Source organism: Bubalus bubalis, chromosome 3 (assembly GCF_019923935.1).
Source record: "Bubalus bubalis isolate 160015118507 breed Murrah chromosome 3, NDDB_SH_1, whole genome shotgun sequence".
NCBI lineage: Eukaryota > Metazoa > Chordata > Mammalia > Artiodactyla > Bovidae > Bubalus > Bubalus bubalis.
Genome location: NC_059159.1, coordinates 95,135,778 through 95,152,793, shown reverse-complemented (window position 1 = coordinate 95,152,793; position 17,016 = coordinate 95,135,778). Strand labels below are relative to the sequence as shown.

The 17,016-nt window shown below is 36.5% G+C and overlaps 1 long non-coding RNA gene across 1 annotated transcript in view; it reads left to right on the top strand.

The window, feature by feature from the left end:
* LOC123332813 overlaps positions 1-17,016 on the top strand; it is a 120,806-nt gene that overhangs the window by 68,419 nt on the left and 35,371 nt on the right. Inside the window, exon 2 of the long non-coding RNA XR_006549870.2 lies at positions 11,548-11,624. This is a non-coding gene — a long non-coding RNA (uncharacterized LOC123332813). The remainder of the gene's footprint in view (positions 1-11,547; positions 11,625-17,016) is intronic.

Sequence of the window (17,016 nt, the reverse complement as noted above, 5' to 3'; positions counted from 1 at the left end):
CCATGGAACTAGAAAAGGTCAGTTTTCATTCCAATCCCTAAGAAAGGCAATGGCAAAGAATGCTCAAACTACCACACAATTGCACTCATTTAACATGCTAGCAAAGTAATGCTCAAATATTTCCAAGCCAGGCTTCAGCAATACCAGAACCATGAACATCCAGGTGTTCAAACTGGTTTTAGAAAAGGCAGAGGAACCAGAGATCAAGTGCCAACATCTGCTGAATCATCAAAAAAGCAAGAGTTCCAGAAAAACATCTATTTATGTTTATTGACTATGCCAAAGCCTTTGACTGTGTGGATCACAACAAACTGTGGAAAATTCTTCAAAAGATGGGAATACCAGACCATGTGATCTGCCTCTTGAGAAATCCGTATGCAGGTCAAGAAGCAACAGTTAGAACTGGCAAATCTAATACAGTTATGTAAAGTTTAAAAATAAAATAAAATTAAAAAAAAAAAAAAAAAAAGAACTGGACATGGAACAACAGACTGATTCCAAATAGGAAAAGGAGTATGTCAAGGCTGTATATTGTCACCCTGCTTATTTACCTTATATGCAGAGTACATCATGAGAAATTCTGGGCTGGATGAAGCACAAGCTGGAATCAGGATTGCTGGGAGAAATATCAATAACCACAGATATGCAGATGAAACCACCCTTATGGCACAAAGTGAAGAAGAACTAATGAGCCTCTTGATGAATGTGAAAGAGGAGAGTAAAAAAGTTGGCTTAAAGCTCAACATTCAGAAAACAAAAATCTTGGCATCAGGTCCCATCACTTCATGGCAAATAGATGGCGAAGCAGTGGAAACAGTGGCAAACTTTATTTTCTTGGGCTCCAAAATCACTGCAGATGGCGATTGCAGCCATGAAATAAAAAGATGCTTGCTCCTTTGAAGAAAAGTTATGACAAAACTAGACAGCCTATTAAAGAGCAGAGACATTACTTTGCCTTCCGTCTAGTCAAGGCTATGGTTTTTCCAGTAGTCATGTATGGATGTGAGAGTTGGACTATAAAGAAAGCTGAGTCCCGAGGAATTGCTGCTTTTGAACTGTGGTGTTGGAGAAGACTCTTGAGAGTCCCTTGGACTGCAAGGAGATCCAACCAACCATGCTAAAGGAGATCAGTCCTGGATGTTCATTGGAAGGACTGATGTTGAAGCTGAAACTCAATACTTTGGTCACGTGATGAGAAGAGTTGACTCATTTGAAAAGATCCTGATGTTGAAGAGGATTGAGGGCAGGAGGAGAAGGGGATGACAGAGGATAAGATGGTTGTATGGCATCACCAACTTAATGGACATGAGTTTGAGTAAACTCCAGGAGTTGGTGATGGACAGGGAGGCCTGGCGTGCTACAGTCCATGGGTTTGCAAAGAATCAGACCCTGCTGAGCAACTAAACTGAACTGAAGTTAATAATTCTTCCAAAGTTCAGCTTTCTTTTTTTCATTGTTAACTTTGGTGAAATAATTTACCCTTCAAAACATCTAGTATCATATCAAAATTCCTCAGTGTTAGTTCCATTATCAACATTAAATCTTTCCACATAATATTTCCCATTATATCCAAAATTATTTTGTATAGACTATGTTCTTTAGTGACTTGTCAATTACCCAGTGTTGTTATCTTTACAAGTAAGTTCTCTCTCCCTCACTACTGTAAAGCTTTTGACATATCCTTGTCACTTCTTTCTTCCCTTTTAAGCTCCACTCAGGTTTCTCCCTTTAGTTTCTTTTTCATATCTCAAGTTCTTCCTGACACCCATAATTATTATTTTCCAAATTTTAAAAACTTTATTTTTAATTGGAGAATCATTGCTTTACAATATTGTGTTGGTTTCTGCCATGCATCAGCATGAATTAGCCATAGGTATACTTGTCAGCCATAGGTATATTTCCTTCCACCTACCAGCCCATCCCACCCCTCTAGGTTGTCACTGAGCACCAGGTTTGAGCTCCCTGTGTCATACAGCAAATTCCTACTGGCTATCTGTTTAAGTGTATATGTTTCAATGCTACTGTCTCAATTTGTCCCTCCCTCTCCTTTCCCCATCGTGTCCACATGTCCGTTGTCTATGTCTGCATCTCCATTGCTGCTCTGCAAATAGATTCATGAGTACCCATTTTCTAGATTCCACATATATGTGTTAATATATATTATTTGTTTTTCCTCTGTCTGAGTTACTTCACTCTGCATAATAGGCTCTAAGTACATCTACCTCATTAGAACCAACTCAAATGTGTTTCTTTTTGTAGCTGAGTAATATTCCATTGTATATGTGTACCAGTGTCTGTTTCCATTCATCTCTCTAAGGACATCTATGTTGCTTGCCTGTCCTAGCTATTGTAAATAGTGCAGCAGTGAACAGTGGAGTACATGTGTCTTTTTCAATTATGGTTTCTTCAGGGTATATGCCCAGTAGTGCTATCATTCATCTGCATGTGGAATTCCTATAGATCGTCTTTTTCTGAACTAAACTTAATTTCTACATAATATTTTATGATATACGAATACTTTCCAAACATCAAAATTCTGGGAATATTTGTCTTATTATTTTTTCATGTTTTAAAACCTCAGAAGTACTCTATAAAAGTATTCATGGAATGGAGATGTGAATTGATTTATTTGATATTCTTCCTTAATTTATTCGAGAGTGGGAGAGCATCTTTGTAATACTTATTTTTAGAAATAAACAATGGTAAATTTCATATTTTAGGAGTTCTCAACTATGAGGTTCAGCTAGTTCAAAGAGTCAGAACTTACTCTTATATCTTAGTTAACATTCATTTGAATCCATGTGAAGATAGCAGAGGAATAGGACAGAAAGGCCACTTTCTCCCCAACAAATTCATCAAAAGAACATTTAAACGCTGAGCAAATTCCACAAAACAACTTCTGAATGCCAGCAGAGGACATCAGGCACCCAGAAAATCAGCCCATTGTCTTCTAAATGAGATTGAGAAGTCTTGAGGCTACTGTAAAAATAAGACTGAAAACCAGAAGCAGGAGGCTTAAGTCCAAATCCTGAGAACACCAGAGAACTCCTAACTCCAGGGAACATTAATCAACCGGAGCTCATCAAATGCCTCAATACATACACTGAAACCAAGTATCACCCAAGGGCCAACAAGTTCCAGAGCAAGACATACCATGCAAATTCTCCAGCAACACAGGAACACAGCCCTGAGCTTCAATATACAGGCTGCCCAAAGTCACTCCAAACCCAGTGACATATCATAACTCATTACTGGACACTTCATTGCACTCCAGAGAGAAGAAATCCAGCTCCACCCACCAGAACACGGACACAAGCTTCCCTAACCAGGAAACCTTGACAAGCCACTTGTACAATCCCACCTGCAGTGAGGAAACTCCACAACAAAAAGAACTCCACAAACTGCCAGAATACAGAAAGGCCACCCCAAACACAGCAATATAAACAGGATGAAGAGACAGAGGAATTCCCAGTAGCTAAAGGAACAGGATAAAAGCCCACCAAACCAAACAAAAGAGGAAGAGCTAGGGAATCTACCTGATAAAGAATTCCGAATAATGATAGTGAAAATGATCCAAAAACTTGAAACCAAAATGAAATCACAGATAAATAGCCTGGAGACAAGGACTGAGAAGATGCAAGAAAGGTTTAACAAGGACCTAGAAGAAATAAAAAAGAGTTAGTATATAATGAATAATGTAATAAATGAGATAAAAAACACTCTGGAGGGAACAAATAGTAGAATAATGGAGGCAGAAGATAGGATTAGTCAAGAAGAAGATAGAATAGTATAAATAAATGAATCAGAGAGGAAAAAAGAAAAACGAATTAAAACAAATAAGGACAATCTCAGAGACCTCCAGGACAGTGTTAAACGCCCCAACATTCGAATCATAGGAGTTCCAGAAGAAGAAGACAATAAGAAAGACCATGAGAAAATATTTGAGGCGATAATAGTTGAAAACTTCCCTAAAATGGGGAAGGAAATAATCACCCAAGTCCAAGAAACCCAGAGAGTCCCAAACAGGATAAACCCAAGGCAAAACACCCCAAGACACATATTAATCAAATTAACAAAGATCAAACACAAAAAAACAAATATTAAAAGCAGCAAGGAAAAAACAACAAATAATACACAAGGGGATTCCCATAAATATAACAGCTGATCTTTCAATAGAAACTCTTCAGGCCAAGATGGAATGGCAGGACATACTTAAAGTGATGAAAGAAAATAACCTACAGCCCAGATTATTGTACCCAGCAAGGATCTCATTCAAATATGAAAGAGAAATCAAAAGCTTTACAGACAAGCAAAAGCTGAGAGAATTCAGCACCACCAAACCAGCTCTCCAACAAATGTTAAAGGATCTTCTCTAGACAGGAAACACACAAAGAGTGTATAAACTTGAACCTAAAACAATAAAGTAAATGGCAACAGGGTCATACTTATCAATAATTACGTTAAACGTAAATGGGTTGAATGCCCCAACCAAAAGGCAAAGACTGGCTGAATGGATACAAAAACAAGACCCCTATATATGTTGTCTACAAGAGACCCACCTCAAAAAAGGGGACACATACAGACTGAAAGTGAAGGGCTGGAAAAAGATATTCCACACAAATAGAGACCAAAAGAAAGCAGGAGTAGCAATACTCATATCCAATGATATAGACTTTAAAACAAAGGCTGTGGAAAGAGACAAAGGAGGAAACTACATAATGATCAAAGGATCAATCCAAGAAGAAGAGATAACAATTATAAATATATATGCACCCAACATAGGAGTACCACAATATGTAAGGCAAATGTTAACAAGTATGAAAGGGGAAATTAACAATAACACAATAATAGTGGGAGACTTTAATACCCCACTCACACCTATGGATAGATCAACTAAACAGAAAATTAACAAGGAAACACAAACTTTAAATGATACAATGGACCAGTTAGACCTAACTGATATCTATAGGAAATTTCACCCCAAAACAATGAATTTCACCTTTTTCTCAATCACTCACGGAACCTTCTGCAGGATAGATCACATGCTGGGCCATAAATCTAGCCTTAGTAAATTCAAAAAAATTGAAATCATTCCAAGCATCTTTTCTGACCACAATGCAGTAAGATTAGATCTCAATTACAAGAGAAAAACTATTCAAAATTCCAACATATGGAGGCTGAGCAAAATGCTGCTGAATAACCAACAGATCCCAGAAGAAATAAAAAAAGACATCAAAATATGCATAGAAACAAATGAAAACACAACAACCCAAAACCTGTGGGACACTGTAAAATCAGTGCTAAGGGGAAGGCTCATAGCAATACAGGCATACCTCAAGGAACAAGAAAAAAGTCAAATAAATAACCTAACTCTACACCTAAAGCAACTAGAAAAGGAAGAAATGAAGAACCCCAGGGTTAGTAGAGGGAAAGAAATCTTAAAAATTAGGGCAGAAATAAATGCAAAAGAAACAAAAGAGACCATAGCAAAAATCAACAAAGCCAAAAGCTGGTTCTTTGAGAGGATAAATAAAATTGACAAACCATTAGCCAGACTCATCAAGAAGCAAAGGGAGAAAAATCAAATCAATAAAATTAGAAATGAAAATGGAAAGATCACAACAGACAACACAGAAATACAAAGGATCCTAAGAGACTACTATCAGCAATTATATGCCAATAAAATGGACAACTTGGAAGAAATGGACAAAATCTTAGAAAAGTACAACTTTCCAAAACTGAGCCAGGAAGAAATAAAAATCTTAGCAGACCCATCACAAGCACGGAAATTGAAACTGTAATCAAAAATCTTCCAGCAAACAAAAGCCCAGGTCCAGACGGCTTCACAGCTGAATTCTACCAAAAATTTAGAGAAGAGCTAATATCTATCCCACTCAAACTCTTCCAGAAAATTTCAGATGAAGGTAAACTTCCAAACTCATTCTTTGAGGCCACCATTACCCTAATACCAAAACCTGACAAAGATGCCACCAAAAAAGAAAACTACAGGCCAATATCACTGATGAACATAGATGCAAAAATCTTTAACAAAATTCTACCAATCAGAATTCAACAACACATTAAAAAGATCATACACCATGACCAAGTGGGCTTTATCCCAGGGATGCAAGGATTCTTCAATATCTGCAAGTCAATCAATGCAATACACCACATCAACAAATTGAAAAATAAACGCCATATGATTATCTCAATAGATGCAGAGAAAGCCTGTGACAAAATTCAACATCCATTTATGGTAAAAACTCTCCAGAAAGCAGGAATAGAAGGAACATACCTCAACATAATAAAAGCTATATATGACAAACCCACAGCAAACATTATCCTCAATGATGAAAAATTGAAAGCATTTCCTCTAAAGTCAGGAACAAGACAAGGATGCCCACTGTTACCACTACTATTCAACATAGTTTTGGAAGTTTTTGCCACAGAAATCAGAGCAGAAAAAGAAAAGGAATCCAAATTGGAAAAGAAGTAAAACTCTCACTGTTTGCAGATGACATGATCTTCTACATAGAAAACCCTAAATACTCCACCAGAAAATTACTAGAACTAATCAATGAATAAAGTTGCAGGATATAAAATCAACACACAGAAATCCCTTGCATTCCTATACACTAATAATTAGAAAATAAAGAGAAATTAAGGAAACAATTCCATTCACCATTGCAACAAAAAGAATAAAATACTTAGGAGTATATCTACCTAAAGAAACTAAAGACCTATATATAGAAAACTATAAAACACTGGTGAAAGAAATCAAAGAGGACACTAATAGATGGAGAAATATACCATGTTCATGGATCGGAAGAATCAATATAGTGAAAATGACTATACTACCCAAAGCAATCTATAGAGTCAATGCAATCCCTATCAAGCTACCAAAAGTATTTTTTACTGAGCTAGAACAAATAATTTCACAATTTGTATGGAAATACAAAAAACCTTGAATACTAACGCATATATATGGAATTTAGAAAGATGGTAACAATAACCCTGTGTACGAGACAGCAAAAGAGACACTGATGTATAGAACAGTCTTATGGACTCTGTGGGAGAGGGAGAGGGTGGAAAGATTTGGGAGAATGGCATTTAAACATGTAAAATATCATGTATGAAACCAGTTGCCAGTCCAGGTTCCATGCATGATACTGGATGCTTGGGGCTAGTGCACTGGGACGACCCAGAGGGATGGTATGGGGAGGGAGGAGGAAGGAGGGTTCAGGATGGGGAACACATGTATACCTGTGGCGGATTCATTTTGATATTTGGCAAAACTAATACAATTATGTAAAGTTTAAAAATAAAATAAAATTAAAAAAAAAAGAAAAAAGAAACTTTAACACAAAATAAAAAACAAACAAACAAACAAACAACAACAACAAAACAAACCTTGAATAACCAAAGCAATCTTGAGAAAGAAGAATGGAACTGGAGGAATCAACCTACCTGACTTCAGGCTCTACTACAAAGCTACAGTCATCAAGACAGTATGGTACTGGCACAAGGACAGAAATATAGATCAGTGGAACAAAATGGAAAGCCCAGAGATAAATCCACATACCTATAGACACCTTATCTTTGACAAAGGTGGCAAGAATATACAATGGAGAAAAGAAAATCTCTTTAACAAGCGGTGCTGGGAAAACTGGTCAACCACTTGTAAAAGAATGAAACTAGAACACTTTCTAACACCATACACAAAAATAAACTCAAAATGGATTAAAGATCTAAACGTAAGACCAGAAACTATAAAACTCCTAGAGGAAAACATAGGCAAAACACTCTCCAACCTAAAAAACAGCAGGATCCTCTATGACCCACCTCCCAGAATATTGGAAATAAAAGCAAAAATAAACAAATGGGACCTAATTAAAATTAAAAACTTCTGCACAACAAAGGAAACTATAAGCAAGGTGAAAAGACAGCCTTCAGAATGGGAGACAATAATAGCAAATGAAGCAACTGACAAACAACTAATCTCAAAAATATACAAGCAACTCCTGCAGCTCAATTCCAGAAAAATAAATGACCTAATCAAAAAATGAGCCAAAGAACTAAACAGACATTTCTCCAAAGAAGACATACAGATGGCTAACAAACACATGAAAAGATGCTCAACATCACTCATTATCAGAGAAATGCAAATCAAAACCACAATGAGGTACCATTTCATGCCAATCAGAATGGCTGCTATCCAAAAGTCTATAATCAATAAACGCTGGAGAGGGTGTGGAGAAAAGGGAACCCTCTTACACTGTTGGTGGGAATGCAAACTAGTACTGCCACTATGGAGAACAGTGTGGAGATTCCTTAAAAAACAGGAAATATAACTGCCTTATGACCCAGCAATCCTACTGCTGGGCATACACACTGAGGAAACCAGAATTGAAAGAGACACGTGTACCCCAGTGTTAATCACAGCACTGTTTATAATAGCCAGAACATGGAAGCAACCTAGATGTCCATCAGCAGACGAATGGATAAGAAAGCTGTGGTACATATACACAATGGAGTATTAGCCATTAAAAAGAATACATTTGAATCAATTCTAATGAGGTGGATGAAACTGGAGCCTATTATACAGAGTGAAGTAAGCCAGAAAGAAAAACACCAATATAGTGTACTAATGCATATATATAGAATTTAGAAAGATGGTTATGATAACCCTGTATGCAAGACAACAAAAGAGACACAGATGTATAAAACAGTCTTTTGGACTCTGTGGGAGAGGGTGAGGGTGGGATGATTTGGGAGATTGGCATTGAAACATGTATAATGTTGTATGTGAAATGGATTGCCAGTCCAGGTTCAGTGCATGATACAGGATGCTTGGGACTGGTGCACTGGGATGACTCAGAGGGATGGTATGGGGAGGGAGGTGGGAAGGGAGTTCAGGATGGGGAACACGTGTATACCCGTGCTGGATTCATGTTGATGTATGGCAAAACCAGTACAATATTGTAAAGTAATCAACCTCCAATTAGAAAAAATAAATTTATAATAAAATAATAAAAAAATATGTTGAAGAAGAAGAAAAAAAAAATTCATTTAACAATTGTTTATTTTGCCAACAGTTTTAGGTTTAATGTATATAAAGAAAAAGAAAATATTCCCTGTAAAGAAGATTATAGAAAATATAATAATTTAGAAAGTAAAGAGACAAATCCAAGAAAATGATCATTTTATAATTAAGCACAATGTACTTCCTTGGCATATAAAAATTAAAACTAACCAAAATGGGTTTTATTTTAGACAGAGGGGGAAAATACACTTCCAGGCTGTGGAAGGACAGAAAAGACACAAATGAGATTTTCCTTTGGTAACTATATATATTCAGTGCTAAGAGATCCAGAATAGTTATGTATCTATCTTTCCAAATATATACATATGTGTATAATAAGTGATATAATAAAATTTCTAATCAAAATATATGTAATGCAGTATTATTTATCTTAAAAGGGTATCAAGTGTCTGAGATACAATAGTTTTTAGAGATAATGCTAGGATAAATGCTACTATGTATAGAGAATTATAGCCATTAATTTGTAGTAACGTTTAATGAAGTTTAATCTATAAAAACTGAATCACTATGCTCAATGAGGGTATTAAGTATATGTATTTTTGAATTGCTTTTAATTAGTTACATTTACATTTGAATATATTAAGTATTCTTGATTGACTCTTTTTCTCATTATAAAATGACCCTCTTTGTGTCTGTTAGTACTTCTTATTTTAAATTCCAGATTATCTATAATTTATAAATCTAAACCAACTATCTGTACTTTTTCTTCCAATCTTTTACTTTCAATGTGCCAGCATCTTTATACTTAAAATTAATTTCCTCTAAAGAACTTACAGCTTCTTCTTGCTTTTTTAATCCTGTTAGGTTGTCTCTGCTTTTAATTAGAGATTTTATTTTACTTATATATAACATACTTCTTGGTAAGTTTGGTTTTGTATTTGCCACTGTATTATTTGCTTTTCATTTTTCTTTCTCTTCTTTCTTCCTTTTTCTTTCTTTTCTGTCTTCTTTAAAATCAAAGAAATTGTATTCTTATTCCATTCTATCTCCTCTGTGGACATATTTCAGTTATATTGCATTTTGTTACTTTTAGGGATATCTTTAGGGAACAATACTGTTAATGGGGTTCTCAGTTCAAGAATACTGAAGTGGTTTGCCATTCCCTTCTCCAAAAGGAAATGAATCGACTCATTGGAAAAGACCTGGATGGTGGGAAAGATTGAAGTCAGGAGGAGAAGGGGAAGACAGAGGATGAGATAGTTGGATGGCATCACTGACTCTATGGACATGAGTTTGAGTAAGCTCCGGGAGTTGGTGATGGACAGGGAAGCCTGGAGTGCTGCAGTCCATGGGGTCGCAAAGAGCTGGACATGACTGAGCAACTGAACTGAACTTAGGGAACAAAATAGGCAGTCTTAATTTATCACTCTTTAACTTGAATTATTATTTACTGCTTTACTTATAATAATCCTACAATAATCATTTCAAATAGATTACTTTCTTGATATCAAATATTTTACAAACATACTTGTTAACAATCCTCACAAATTCCCTTAAAGTTTCATTTGTAGTGCAAGTCTGGCATAGATTGTTCAGTAGCACTTCACAGATTGTATGTGTTTGTGTGTTGTTTGTTTTTTTGCAGTCTGAATCTCGCAAGTCTATCGGTACCATTTTCCCAGCAGCAATTGCTTAATTCATGTCTCTGTCATATTTTGAAAATTCTCACAATATTTCAAACTATTTTATTGCCATATTTTTATAGTGATCTGTGATCTTTGATCTTTAATGTTACTACTGAGACTTGCTGAAGGCTCAGGTTGCCATTAACAATTTTTAGCTATAAAGTATTTCTAAATGAAGGTATATAGATTATTTTTAAACATAATGCTAATACACACATAATAGACTACAGTGTAATGTAAATATAACTTTTATATTCACTTAGAACCCAAAGGCTTTGTGTGACTCTCTGTATTGAAATATTCACTTTATTTTAATATGGTCTGGAACGAGACCTTCAATATCTCCAAGGTATTCATGTACCAGAGATGAATTTATCTCTTGTTTACATCTGAAAATGTATACTTCAACTTTACTGTTGAGTAACTTTTACTAAAAAAAAATTAACTTTATAGAAATAATGTGGAGATAATAGAAGCAGTTTCCATGAAACTTCACCCAGTTTTCATTTCATTTAAAAGAGTAACATTTGTATGATACACTTTTAATCATTAAAAAAAAACAATATTAATTATTAAGTAAAGTCAGTGTCTTATTCAGATTTTCTTAACATGCACTTAGTGTCCTTTCTTGGCTCCAGGATCTCATCCAAAATGGCATATTAAATTTAATCATCGTGTATCCTTATGAAACTCCAGACTGGACAACTCCAGTTGTCCAGACATTTCTTGTTATCAGTGAACTTGGAAGTCTCAGACTATTGCTCAAGTATTTTGTAGAAAATCTCTCAACTACAACTGAAGATATTTCTTTTTTTTTAGACTGGGGTTATACAAGAAACACTGCTGACGTAAAGTGCCATTTTAAGCATGTCATATCAAGAGTACACACTAGCAAGGTAAGTGATGACTGCTGATGTTGACCTTAATCACCTGCCCGAGTTAGTGTTTGGAGTTAGTGTTTGTCAGGTTTCTCTGCTTTAAAGTTGTTCTTTATCAGCATTTTTCATACTGTACTATCTGAAAGGAGTTCTTTATCTGCAGCCCATACCTAAAGAGTGGGAAGTTAGACTTTACCACCATGGTAGTGAATTATCTGCATAAAGTATTTGGAATCTTCATGCATGGAACATAGGTCTCTTACTCCTGCCCCATTTATTACTTTAGTCATCTAATTGTATCAATATGGACTCATGGTTACTTATTTTATACTTTGGTTAGTGCCGATACTATTTTATTTTTTTGTGGTTCAAAATGTTCCAGCTTTTTGCCATTGGGAGCTCTTTCAGCTGGTTTCCTGTAATCCTTTTTATTTAGACCCCCCACCCCCATCATCTGGAGAAGGCAATGGCAACCCACTCCAGTACTCTTGCCTGGAAAATCCCATGGGCGGAGGAGCCTGGTAGGTTGCAGTCCATGGGGTCACTAAGAGTCGGACATGACTGAGCGACTTCACTTTCACTTTTCACTTTCATGCATTGGAGAAGGAAATGACAACCCACTCCAGTGTTCTTGCCTGGAGAATCCCAGGGACACGGGAGCCTGGTGGGCTGCCGTCTATGGGGTCACACAGAGTCGGACACAACTGAAGTGACATAGCAGCACCCCCATCATTGTGTCTGTTTTGGAAGGAGTTGTTTTGTTTTGATCTTTTAGCACTCTTTTACTTTCTGGAGCTACATGATGATTCAGGAACATCTGGTAGAGTTCCTGCTCAGTGCTAGAATCAGCCATTTCTCGAGGAGCTCAGTTTCATTTCATTGGAGGATGATATTTGAAATGAAGATCTGGATGCTAATTATGCTTGTCATTTCTGGAGTATAGTTTCTAAGGCATCTCAGCTGATTGGGCAAAGAAATATATGTGTATATGGTAACCCATAAATATACATATATCTATAAATATTTCTCTATCAAATCATCTCTGTCCATATTAAGCTAGAGATAATTCATACTGATATGTCCAACTCTAACTCTCTACTATATGGATCATCCTACAGAGTCTACAAATAAATGCTGGAGAGGGTGTGTAGAAAAGGGAACCTTCCTACACTGTTGGTGGGAATGTAAATTGATTCAGTAATTATGGAAAGCAGCATGGATATTCCTTAAAAAACTAAAAATAGTTTCTGTTTGATCTAGAAATCCCAATCCTTGTCAAATAGCCAGAGAAAACTCTTAATTTGAAAGGATACATGCACCCCAGTTTTCATAGCAACACTATTTAAAATAGGCAAGATATGGAAGCGATATAAATGGTCATCAACAGATGAATATATAAAGACCTGGCACATATATGCAATGGAATACTTCAGAGTCATATAAAAGAAATAATGCCATTTGTAGCAACATGGATAAACGCAGAGATTGTGATACCAGGTGAAGTAAATAAATAAAACAAATACCATATGGTATCATTTATGTTTGCAATGGAAAATTTGATAAAAATTAACTTCTTTACCAGACCACCTGACCTGCCTCTTGAGAAACCTGTATGCAGGTCAGGAAGCAACAGTTAGAAATGGACATGGAAAAACAGACTGGTTCCAAATAGGAAAAGGAGTACATCAAGGCTGTATATTGTCACCCTGTTTATTTAACTTCTATGCAGAGTACATCATGAGAAATTCTGGGCTGGATGAAGCACAAGCTGGAATCAAGATTGCCGGGAGAAATATCAATAACCTCAGATATGCAGATGACACCACCCTTATGGCAAAAAGTAAAGAGGAACTCAAAAGCCTCTTGATGAAAGTGAAAGTGGAGAGTGAAAAAGTTGGCTTAAAGCTCAACATTCAGAAAATGAAGATTATGGCATCCGGTCCCACCACTTCATGGGAAATAGATGGGGAAACAGTGGAAACAGTGTCAGACTTTGTTTTTGGGGGCTCCAAAATCACTACAGATGGTGACTGCAGCCATGAAATTAAAAGATGCTTATTCCTTGGATGGAAAGTTATGACTAACCTGGATAGCATATTCAAAATCAGAGACATTACTTTGCCAACAAAGGTCCGTCTAGCCAAGGCTATGGTTTTTCCTGTGGTCTTGTATGGATGTGAGAGTTGGACTGTTAAGAAGGCTGAGCACAGAAGAATTGATGCTTTTGAACTGTGGTGCTGGAGAAGACTCTTGAGAGTCCCTTGGACTGCAAGGAGATCCAACCAGTCCATTCTGAAGGAGATCAACCCTGGGATTTCTTTGGAGGGAATGATGCTGAAGCTGAAACTCCAGTACTTTGGCCACCTCATGTGAAGAGTTGACTCATTGGAAAAGGCTCTGATGCTGGGAGGGATTGGGGGCAGGAGGAGAAGGGGACGACAGAGGATAAAATGGCTGGATGGCATCACTGACTCGATGGATGTGAGTCTGGGTGAACTCCGGGAGTTGGTGATGGACAGAGAGGCCTGGTGTGCTGCAATTCATGGGGTTGCAAAGAGTCAGACACGACTGAGCAACTGAACTGAACTGAACTGAACTGAACTTCTTTACAAAACAGAAATAGACACAGAGACATAGAAAAACTTTTGATTACTAATGGGGAAAAGGGAAGTGAGGGGATAAATTAGGAGTTTGGGATTAGAAGATATAAACTACTGTATATAAAATAAAAAGGCACTACTATATAGCACAGAGGATTATTTTCAATATCTTATAATAACCTATACTGGAAAATAATATGAAAATATATATATATGTGTGTGTGTGTGTGTGTGTGTTGCCATTGTTTAATCACTAAGTCATGTCTGACTTTTTAAGACCCCATGGACTATAGCCCTCCAGGCTCTTCTGTCCATGGAATTTCCCAGGCAAGAATACTGGAGTGGGTTTCCATCTCCTTCCCCAGGGAATCTTCCCAACCCAGGGATTGAACCTGTGTCTCTTGCATTGGCAGGTGAATTTTTGACCACTGATCCATGAGGGAAGACCTGATATGTATATATAACTATGATTTTTTTTTGTCAAAAGTCACCTGACAAAATTCATTCATTTATGATAAAAACTCAATACAAAGTGAACATAGAGGCAACATAACCTCAACCTAAAAAAAGCCAAATATAACAGGCTCACAGCTAACATCATTCTTCATGTTGAAAAACAGCCTTTTCATCTAAGATCAGTAACAAAACAAAGATGCTCACTTCTGTCACTTTTAATCAACTTAGTATTGAAAATTTTAGTCTGAGCAATTAGGCAAGAAAAATAAATAAAAGGCATCTAACTTGCCAAGGAAAAAGTATAACTATTTGCAAATGATATATATATATATACACAAAACCCTAAAGACTACACAAAATATTACTATAAATAATAAACTCAATAAAGGAACAGGATACAAATGCATGAGATGCAGTTTCAATTGGGTCAGAAAGATCTCCTGGAGGAGGGCACCAGCAACCCCTCCAATATCCTTTTCTGGAGAATCCCACGGACAGAGGAACCTGGAACCTACAGTCTATAGGGTTGCAAAGAGTTTGACACAACTGAAGCGACTTAGCATGCATAGGCTGCAGAATCAGTATATAAAAACCATATAGTAGTAATGAACTCTTAGAGAAATTAAGAACAACAACAACTGGAAATACATTTAACCAGTGATGTTATTTAAGAACTGAGCACTGAAAACTATCAGATTTTATCTTCCTCACTGATTTTAACTAATTGCATTATAGTGTGCCTTTTAGTTTATTTTTTGTGTGTGTGTTCATGATTAATTTAGCTTTTCAGTCTGTAGATTTTTACTTTTCATAAAATTTGGGGGGAAAAGTTGGTCATTTATTTGAACACTTTTCTGCATCTGCCCAACTTTCAGTTCTCTCCTTTTTTCCATCTTTTTCTGTGTTCCATTTTGGGTAACCTATTCCACTGCCTTCAAGTCACTGATACTTTCTTATTTAATATTCAATTGTCATTAATCCCAATTAGAGTATTTTTTAAAACTCAAGCATTATAATTGAAATCTCTAAATGTTTGAATCGTTATCCATAATTGTCCTTCCCTTTTGGCTCAACTGGTAAAGAATCTGCCTGCAATGTGAGAGACCTGGGTTCGAACCCTGGTTGGGAAGATTCCCTGGAGAAGGGAAAGGTTACCTACTCCAGTATTCTGGCCTGGAGAATTCCATGGACTGAATAGTCCACGGAGTCACAGAGAGTTGGACATGACTGATCAACTTTCACTATCACTTTGAAATCTTTATCCTTAATTAACATGTTGCTATTTAGCATGTCTAGTCTTTCCTCTAACATTTCAACATCCAAAATAGTTTTAACAATGGCTGACACTAAGTCAGTGGCTGGAGAAGGAAATGGCAACCCACTCCAGTATTCTTGCCTGGAGAATCCCATGGACAGAGGAGCCTAGTGGGCTACAGTCCAAGGGGTCGCAAAGAGTCGGACACCACTGAGCGACTTTACTTTCACTTTCACCTTAGTGTCAGTGGCTACTAATTCTCATGTGTTCAGTTCTGGGTCATTTTCAAATGATGGAGTTTGTTTTATGAGTTGTCCTACTTGTATGATGCCTGATAATTTTGTTTTAGCTGTCAAATATTGTGAATTTTACTTTGTTGTACTCTATTATTTCATTTGTTTAAATATTTTGAAACTTTGTTCTGGGACTAAGTTGAATAAATTGAAAAAGTGCTGATTCTTCAGAGTCGCTTAAAAGCATTTTTAGGCTGGATCAATGCAGTGTTTGGTCTAGGGCTATTTTTTCTCTACTGTTTAACTAAACTCTTCTGAATACTTTACCCAATGTTAACAAATTGTGAGGAGGGTTTCTACTCTGGCTAGTGGTAAGTCACTGCGTTTGGTAAATTCCAGTTTTAGTTTTCCCTCTAATTATCAGTTTGTTTTCCCCCTATCCTTGAGTAGTTGCCTTGTATATATGAGCTGATCAAGTATTCAACTGAATACTAAAAAGGGAATCTTCAAGGCTATCCAGAACTCTCTCTGGGGCCAATACTACACTTCTAGCTGCTTTAACCTTCATAAAAGCCCATTTCACAACTCATGCAGACTGTTGAACTTGCCTATGTTTGTCCTTTCTGTGCAACAATCAGAAAACTTTCTATAGGAAAGATGTGAAAAGTGTTGGATTCATGTCCTTTTTTTTTTTTTTTTTAACCTTTCCAATGATTATAGCCCTTTGTTGTCTGATATACAACTGGAGACCATTAATGCATATATCATGTCCATTAAAAAAAGTTTTTTTCAGGCTGAAAGGCATTCTTACTGTTTAGGTTTTAAGCTCCATTACTCCATCTTGGTTTGATATTCCCCCTTACTTC